The sequence below is a fragment of the Triticum urartu genome, chromosome 2A (genome assembly GCF_056163025.1).
Source record: "Triticum urartu cultivar PI428250 chromosome 2A, HENAU_Tu73, whole genome shotgun sequence".
Lineage (NCBI taxonomy): Eukaryota > Viridiplantae > Streptophyta > Magnoliopsida > Poales > Poaceae > Triticum > Triticum urartu.
Window position 1 is genome coordinate 277,654,061 of NC_141874.1, and position 9,767 is coordinate 277,663,827.

Consider the following 9,767-nt stretch of genomic DNA (forward strand, 5'->3'; position numbering starts at 1 on the left):
TCATGCTCAACGCAAACACCAAATAACACTTATTTAGGTTCAACACTAATCCCGAAATTATAGGGAGTGTGTGATGATGATCATATCAATCTTGGAACCACTTCCAACATACATCGTCACTTCACCCTTAACTAGTCTCTGTTTATTCTGCAACTCCCGTTTCGAGTTACTAATCTTAGCAACTGAACTAGTATCAAATACTGAGGGGTTGCTATAAACACTAGTAAAGTACACATCAATAACATGTATATCAAATATACTTATGTTCACTTTGCCATCCTTCTTATCCGCAAATCATTTGGGGTAGTTCCACTTCCAGTGACCAGTCCCTTTGTAGTAGAAGCACTTAGTCTTAGGCTTAGGACCAGACTTGGGCTTCTTCACTTGAGTAGCAACTTGCTTGCTGTTCTTCTTGAAGTTCCCCTTCTTCCCTCTGCCCTTTTCTTGAAACTAGTGGTCTTGTCTACCATCAACACTTGATGTTTTTCTCGATTTCTACCTTCGTCAATTTCAGCATTACGAAGAGCTTGGGAATCGTTTCCGTTATCCCTTGCATATTATAGTTCATCACGAAGTTCTACTAACTTGGTGATGGTGACTAGAGAATTCTGTCAATCACTATCTTATCTGGAAGATTAACTCCCACTTGATTCAAGTGATTGTAGTACCCAGACAATCTGAGCACATGCTCACTAGTTGAGCGATTCTCCTCCATCTTTTAGCTATAGAACTTGTTGGAGACTTCATATCTCTCAACTCGGGTATTTGCTTGAAATATTAACTTCAACTCCTGGAACATCTCATATGGTCCATGACGTTCAAAACGTCTTTGAAGTCCTGATTCTAAGCCATTTAAGCATGGTGCACTAAACTATCAAGTAGTCATCATATTGAGCTAGCCAAACGTTCATAATGTCTGCATCTGCTCCTGCAATAGGTCTGTCACCTAGCGGTGCATTAAGGACATAATTCTTCTGTGCAGCAATGAGGATAAACCTTAGATCACGGATCCAATCCGCATCATTGCTACTAACATCTTTCAACACAATTTTCTCTAGGAACATATCAAAAATAAAACAGGGGAGCTAAACGCGAGCTATTGATCTACAACATAGATATGCTAATACTACCAAGACTAAGTTCATGATAAATTAAAGTTCAATTAATCATATTACTTAAGAACTCCCACTTAGACAGACATCCCTCTAATCCTCTAAGTGATCACGTGATCCAAATCAACTAAATCATGTCCGATCATCACGTGAGATGAAGTAGTTTCATTGGTGAACATCACTATGTCGATCATATCTACTATATGATTCACGCTCGACCTTTCGGTCTCCGTGTTCCAAGGCCATATCTGTATATGCTTGGCTCGTCAAGTATAACCTGAGTATTCTGCGTGTGCAACTGTTTTGCACCCGTTGTATTTGAACGTAGAGCCTATCACACCCGATCATCACGTGGTGTCTCAGCACGAAGAACTTTCGCAATGGTGCATACTCAGGGAGAACACTTCTTGATAATTAGTGAGAGATCATCTTAAAATGCTACCGTCAATCAAAGCAAGATAAGATGCATAAAAGATAAACATCACATGCAATCAATATAAGTGATATGATATGGCCATCATCATCTTGTTCTTGTGATCTCCATCTTCGAAGCACCGTCGTGATCACCATCGTCACTGGCGCGACACCTTGATCACCATCGTAGCATCATTGTCGTCTCGCCAATCTTATGCTTCCACGACTATCGCTACCGCTTAGTGATAAAGTAAAGCATTACAGCGCAATTGCATTGCATACAATAAAGCAACAACCATATGGCTCCTGCCAGTTGCCGATAACTTGGTTACAAAACATGATCATCTCATACAATAAAATTTAGCATCATGTCTTGACCGTATCACATCACAACATGCCCTGCAAAAACAAGTTAGACGTCCTCTACTTTGTTGTTGCAAGTTTTACGTGGCTGCTACGGGCTTAAGTAAGAACCAATCTTACCTACGCATCAAAACCACAACGATAGTTTGTCAAGTTGGTGCTGTTTTAACCTTCGCAAGGACCGGGCATAGCCACACTCGGTTCAACTAAAGTTGGAGAAACTGTCACCCGCTAGCCACCTTTGTGCAAAGCACGTCGGGAGAACCGGTCTCGCGTAAGCGTACGTGTAATGTCGGTCCAGGCCGCTTCGTCCAACAATACCGCCGAACTAAAGTATGACATGCTGGTAAGCAGTATGACTTATATCGCCCACAACTCACTTGTGTTCGACTCGTGCATATAACATCAACACATAAAACCTAGGCTCGGATGCCACTGTTGGGGAACGTAGTAATTTCAAAAAAATTCCTACGCACACGCAAGATCATGGTGATGCATAGCAACGAGAGGAGAGTGTGATCTACGTACCCTTGTAGACCGATAGCGGAAGCGTTATGACAACGCGGTTGATGTAGTCGTACGTCTTCACGACCCGACCGATCAAGCACCGAAACTATGGCACCTCCGAGTTCTAGCACACGTTCAACTCGATGATGATCCCCGGACTCCGATCCAGCAATGTGTCGGGGAAGAGTTCCGTCAGCACGACGGTGTGGTGACGATCTTGATGTTTAACTGTTGCAGGGCTTCGCCTAAGCACCACTACAATATTATCGAGGTATATGGTGGAAGGGGGCACCGCACACGTCTAAGAATATGATCACGTGGATCAACTTGTGTGTCTATGGGGTGCCCCCTGCCCCCGTATATAAAGGAGTGGAGGAGGGGAGGGCCGGCCCTCTCTATGGCGCGCCCTAGGGGAGTCCTACTCCCACCGGGAGTAGGATTCCCCCTTTCCTAGTCCAACTAGGAGTCCTTCCATGTAGTAGGAGTAGGAGACAAGGAAGGGGAAGAGGGAAGAGAAGGAAGGAGGGGGCGCAGCCCCTTACCCTAGTCCAATTCGGACTAGGCCTTGGGGGGCGCGCGGCCTGCCTCTCCCTCTCCCCTAAAGCCCAATAAGGCCCATATACTTATTCTCCCGTATTCCCGTAACTCCCCGGTACTTCGAAAAATACCGAACCATTCGGAACCTTTCCGATCTCCGAATATAGTCGTCCAATATATCGATCTTTACGTCTCGACCATTTCGAGACTCCTCGTCATGTCCCGGATCTCATCCGGGACTCCAAACTCCTTCGGTACATCAAAACTCATAAACTCATAATATAACTGTCATCGAAACCTTAAGCGTGCGGACCCTACGGGTTCGAGAACAATGTAGACATGACCGAGACACGTCTCCGGTCAATAACCAATAGAGGAACCTGGATGCTCATATTGGCTCCTATATATGCTACGAAGATCTTTATCGGTCAGACCGCATAACAACATACGTTGTTCCCTTTGTCATCGGTATGTTACTTGCCCGAGATTCGATCGTCGGTATCTCAATACCTTGTTCAATCTCGTTACCGGCAAGTCTCTTTACTCGTTTCGTAATACATCATCTCGCAACTAACTCATTAGTTGCAATGCTTGCAAGGCTTATGTGATGTGCATTACCGAGAGGGCCCAGAGATACCTCTCCGACAATCGGAGTGACAAATCCTAATCTCGAAATACGCTAACCCAACATGTACCTTTGGAGACAGCTGTAGAGCTCCTTTATAATCACCCAGTTACGTTGTGACGTTTGGTAGCACACAAAGTGTTCCTCCGGAAAACGGGAGTTGCATAATCTCATAGTCATAGGAACATGTATAAGTCATGAAGAAAGCAATAGCAACATACTAAACGATCGGGTGCTAAGCTAATGGAATGGGTCATGTCAATCACATCATTCTTCTAATGATGTGATCCCGTTAATCAAATAACAACTCTTTTGTTCATGGTTAGGAAACATAACCATCTTCGATTAACGAGCTAGTCAAGTAGAGGCATACTAGTGACACTCTGTTTGTCTATGTATCCACACATGTATTATGTTTCCGGTTAATACAATTCTAGCATGAATAATAAACATTTATCATGATATAAGGAAATAAATAATAACTTTATTATTGCCTCTAGGGCATATTTCCTTCAACTTGATCATCTTGAGCGTCGTCTTGAGCTTGTTCTTGTTCTTGAACTTGCTCGGAGGAGAGAACTTGACCTTGGGCATCACTTGATGTGTCACCACCGTATTGAGCATGATCTTGCCCTTGGTCATGTTCTTGAGGATGAGGGCCTTCATGCTGTTCTTCGGAAGCGTGTGGGCCTTGTGTTGGTGATGGCTCCACTTGAGTGGAGCATTGTCCTTCTCCTTCGGCCACAAGGGGTTCCTCAACGGGTAGGATAAAGCCAACACCCAATCTTCTTATGGCTTGAGGAGGAATTTCATCACCTACATCACAAGTGCCACTTTGCTCCACTTGGGAGCCGTTATTCTCATCAAACTCCACATTACATGTCTCCTCAATAAGTCCCGTGGATTTATAGAGGACATGGTAAGCATGAGAGTTTGTAGCATAACCAACAAATATGCCCTCATAAGCTCTAGCCTCAAATTTATACAACCGAACGCCTTTCTTGAGAATGAAACACTTACACCCGAACACCCGAAAGTACTTGAGGTTGGGCTTGTTACCGGTGAGTATCTCATATGGAGTCTTGTTCAAGCCCTTGTGGAGGTAGAGCCGATTGGATGCATGACACGCGGTGTTGATGGCTTCGGCCCAAAACTTGTACGGAGACTTGAACTCCGCCATCATGGTCCTTGCCGCATCCATCAACGGCTGGTTCTTCCTCTCCGCAACACCGTTTTGTTGAGGGGTGTAAGGTGCGGAATATTGATGCTTGATCCCCTCATCACTAAGAAACTCATCCAAGGTGTAGTTCTTGAACTCGGTGCCGTTGTCACTTCTTATTGTCAAGATCTTTGCATTGTGTTGACTTTGTGCTTCATTTGCAAAGTCAATGACGGTTTGTTGGGTCTCGCTCTTCCTCTTGAAGAAGTACACCCAAGTGAATCTTGAGTAGTCATCCACAATCACCAAGCAATACTTCCTACCCCCAAGACTATCGAAGGATGGAGACCCAAAGAGATCCATGTGAAGGAGCTCCAAAGGCCTCTTTGAGTAAATGATAGTCGTGGGAGGGTGAGCCTTCTCATGTAGATTTCCTTCGATACAAGCACTGCAAGCACGATCTTTAGCAAAACTAACATTCGTTAGTCCACGGACATGGTCCCCCTTGAGAAGACTTTGCAACGATCTCATATTGACATGGGCTATACGGCGATTCCAAAGCCATCCCACATCAACTTTAGCCATTAGGCATGTCGCGGTCTTAGTGGGTCGCTCCGGAAAGTTAATCACATATAGACTGTTCTCGACATGCCCAACAAAGGCTACTTTAAGAGTCTTGCTCCACAAGAGGGCCACGGTATCGATATCAAAGAAAGTGGCAAAGCCCATGATTGCAAGTTGACGAACGGAAAGTAAATTGTATGCAAGGGACTCAACAAGCATGACCTTCTCGATCGTGATATCATGAGAGATGACCACCTTGACAAGTCCCAATACCTTAGAAGATGAGGCGTCACCCCAGTCGACATTGGTGGGCATAGATGGAATCTTGTGCACGTCCACCACCAAGTCCTTGCTTCCGGTCATATGATTTGTAGCTCCGCTATCGAGCAACCATGATCCCCCACCGGAAGCAAACACCTACAAGAGATTAATGCTTGATTTTAGGTACCCATTGTGTAATGGGTCCTTTAATGGTAGTAACAAGGGTCTTTGAAACCCAAATAGACCATTCAATGTATTCATGAGGAGAACCAACGAATTTGGCATAGACATGCCCATCACTAGCATGACATAACACATAAGAAGGATTAAAGTCACCGGCTTTGATGCGAGGAGTGGCATTGCCCTTTTTGACAACGCCACCCTTCGCATTGTTCTTCTTCTTCTCCTCGGAAGCACTCTATCCCTCCTTCACAAAGGTTTGCATGAGAGGAGGAGGTCGTTTGGTCTTGTCATTCTTCTTCTTCTTCTTGGACTCGGGCACGTACCCAACCCCTTCCTTGGTCACAACTCCCTTTTGGTTGATCAAGAGGTCGTTGAGGTTCTTCTTGCCTTGTATGAAAGTTGCAAGACCTTTCTCAAGTTGCCCCTTTAGCTTAGCGTTCTCCTCAACGAGATGCACATGCTCACAACACGGGTTAGTAGCATTTGCATTATCAATTAACATCATATGAGGAAAAGTGGATTTTTCCTTGGTTAGCTTTACTTGAAGTTGATCATGAGACTCTTTGAGGCTAGCATGAGCACCCTTCAAGACCATGTGAGCCTTGTCAAGTAGATCAAACTCATCTTTGAGTCTAGAAAGATCAACCTCAAGTTCGGCCTTCTCGGAGTTTAGCACATGAGAAACAATGAGGACATGATCATAATCTTTCTTTAACTTAGCATGATCAACGTTGTGTGACTCCTCAAGAGCCAAACGGAGACCATGCTCTTCCTCAAGAGCATTGGAAAGATCCGAAATCTCATCGGCATAGTCACAACTATGCCCTTCCATCTTAGTGATGGTGTCTTCGTGAGCCTCGATCATGTCATTGGCTTCACCAAGTTGTTCCAAGAGAGCAACAAAGTGCTTCTTGGATTTTCCCTTAAGTTTGCCCATAAAGGCCTCAAACTCATTTGCCTCCACATTAGCTCCCTCAAGTTCATTAATGCTATCCATCGGAGAAGGATGATTAATGATGGTAGTTTTGATGTTGGGGGTTACCTTGTTGGTGGCTTTAGCCATGAGGCACTCGGCGGTGATGCTCTCATTGGGTGAGTCGAAGAGAGACACCCATGGAGTTGTCGCAATGGCTACGGAGGCCATGGCAACCGAATCATCACCTTCATCATCGTCATCATCCTCATTGTACTCTTCTTGTACCACCAATGCCTTGGGAGGAGTCTTCTTGGTGAAGTTTCTCTTGTTGGGGAACGACTTGTCCTTGTCCTTTCGGATGAGCTTGCCACCATTGTCTTCCCTCTTCTCATACGGGCACTCTGCAACAAAATGACTCACGTTGCCAAAATTGTAGCAGGTCCTTACACGTTGCTTGCTCTTCGTGCCACATGAGTTGTTCTTGTTAAAGTTTGGCCTCGAGTTTTTCTTGCTCCAAAATTTCCTTGAAGCGAGTGCCATGTGTTCATGATATGCATACTTTGTATCCTCGGGGTTGCTCTCCTCTTCTTCCTCTTCTTCTTCTTCAACGGATAGCTTGGCCTTCAATGCAAGGTTGGGCTTCTTTGCCCTTTGAGAACGAAGCACCGCATTGTCGGCGGTCTTGTCCAAAATGTTCATGGCCACAAACTCATCCAACACTTCGCTTGATGTCAAAGTGTGGAAGTCCGGTCTTTGACGAATGACGGAGGACATGGCCTTGTGGTAGGGCATCATCGCCTTGAGGAATTTGCGCTTGATCCAATTATCATCCGTGTCCTTGCTCCCATGATCTCGGAGTGAGACCACGAGTTTGGTTACTCTCCGATAAAGCTCAAAAGGTTCTTCATCTTCTTTCATTGCAAACTCATCGGCCTCATCTTGCACCACTTCATAGTTGGAGCGTTGAATGCTTGCGCTTCCCCAGTAGAGGGAGACAACACAAAGCCATGCGTCTTTGGCCAAGGCGAAGGGCCGAAGATGAGGTAGGTCTTCGGGTGGGATTGCATCTTGAATGATGAAGAGAGCATTCTCATTGAATTGATTATCCGCGGCTTCTCGAGGAGTGAAGTTGCTTGGATCATGCAGATAGAAACCTTCTTCAATGATTCTCCAAAGATTAGTGTTCACATGATTTAAATGATGTTTAAAGCGGTAAACCCAAGAATCAAAGTCCTCATTTTTCACAATCTTAGAGGGAGGACCGGCATGATTCAAATGAGTGGAAGGAACCGGTCCACCATAAACAGGTGGTGGTTCCACATGAGCAAAGATGCTCGTGCCATTTTTACCACTAGAAGAAGGAGCCTTTTCACTACTAGCTTCCCCTTATCGGAGATAGCATCCGTCACCCTGTCGGTGGGATCACCCACTTTCAACGGTGCGGTGGATAGTTTAAGCCCCTCAAGGAATTTAGTAAACATGCTTTCAACCTCGGTCATCATGGAGGTTTTCAATGTCTCCAAGGCCACATTGAACTCCTCACGAGAGACCGAGGTTCCCCCATCGCCCGTAGACAAGGTCAGATTCACACCGGAGTGTTCCTCCACACCGTCTATGGTATCAACCATACTCTTCGGATGGAAAAGTCCTTAATAAAGAGACGAGGCTCTGATACCAATTGAAAGGATCGATATGGTTGACTAGAGGGGGTGAATAGGCAACTAACAATTTTTAGCTTTACTTTAACAATTTAAACCTTGCATCAAAGTAGGTTGTCTAGATATGCAACTAGGTGAGCAACCTATATGATGCAACAAGGATAGGAACACAAGCAATCAAGAGATATGATACAAATAAGCTTGCACAAGTAAAGGCACGAGATAACCAAGAGTGGAGACGATGGAGACGAGGATGTGTTGCCGAAGTTCCTTCCCTTTGAGAGGAAGTACGTCTCCGTTGGAGCGGCATGGAGGCACAATGCTCCCCAAGAAGCCACTAGGGCCACCGTATTCTCCTCACGCCCTCACACAATGCGAGATGCCGTGATTCCACTATTGGTGCCCTTGGAGGCGGCGACCGAACCTTTACAAACAAGGTTGGTGCAATCTCCACAACTCAATTGGAGGCTCCCAACGACACCACGAAGCTTCACCACAATGGACTATGGCTTCACGGTGACCTCAACCGTCTAGGATGCTCAAACACCCAAGAGTAACAAGATCCGCAAGGGATTAGTGGGGGGAATCAAATTTCTCTTGGTGGAAGTGTGGATCAAGGCCTTCTCAACCACTCTTGAGCAAATCAACAAGTTTGATTGGCTAGAGAGTGAGATCGGGCGAAAATGGAGCTTAGAGCAACAATGGAGCTTAGGGTTGGAAGAGATGAGTCAACGGGGAAGAAGGGGACCCCTTATATAGTGTAGGACAAAGATCCAACCGTTATCCACCTACCAGCCCGCGGCCAGCGGTACTACTGCTCCAGGCCAGCGGTACTACCGCAGGGCCGCGTGGTACTACCGCTTGCTTCCAAGCGGTACTACCGCACGGTCATGCGGTACCACCGTACAGGCCCGCGGTACTGCCGCAACCCCAGCAACAGCAAGGTCAGATCTGACGCGCAGGAGCTGAGGGTGGTACTTCCGCGAGTGCGGTACTAACTCGCCGCCATGCGGTACTACCGCAAGGCAGAAAACCCCTAGCCAGGAGGGAGGAAACAACCGTGCCTACTTCCGCAAAGAAACGGAAGAAGCAAAAACCCGAGACAGTAGTACTGCCGAGGGGCGGTACTACTGCCTGATAGCATAGCACGGTACTAGCGCGGTAGGTGCAGATGTAAAAAATTACATCCGCCCCTGCTACTGCGAAGTAGCGGTACTAGCCTGGTGGGCAACGCTAGTGCAGCTCCAGGGGAGCGGTACTACCGTGGGCACCTGCGGTACTACCGCGCCACCACACGGTACTACCGCGCCATCACACGGTACTACCGCTGGTGCCTATAGTACTACTGCTCTCCTGGGAGCAGTACTACCGCGAGCCAACGCAGCAGCCAGAACCAAGGAGGCGAGAAAGCGGAGGAAGCTCCAAGGGAAAAGGAGGGGACAAGAAAGAGACGTGTACGTGATGATTC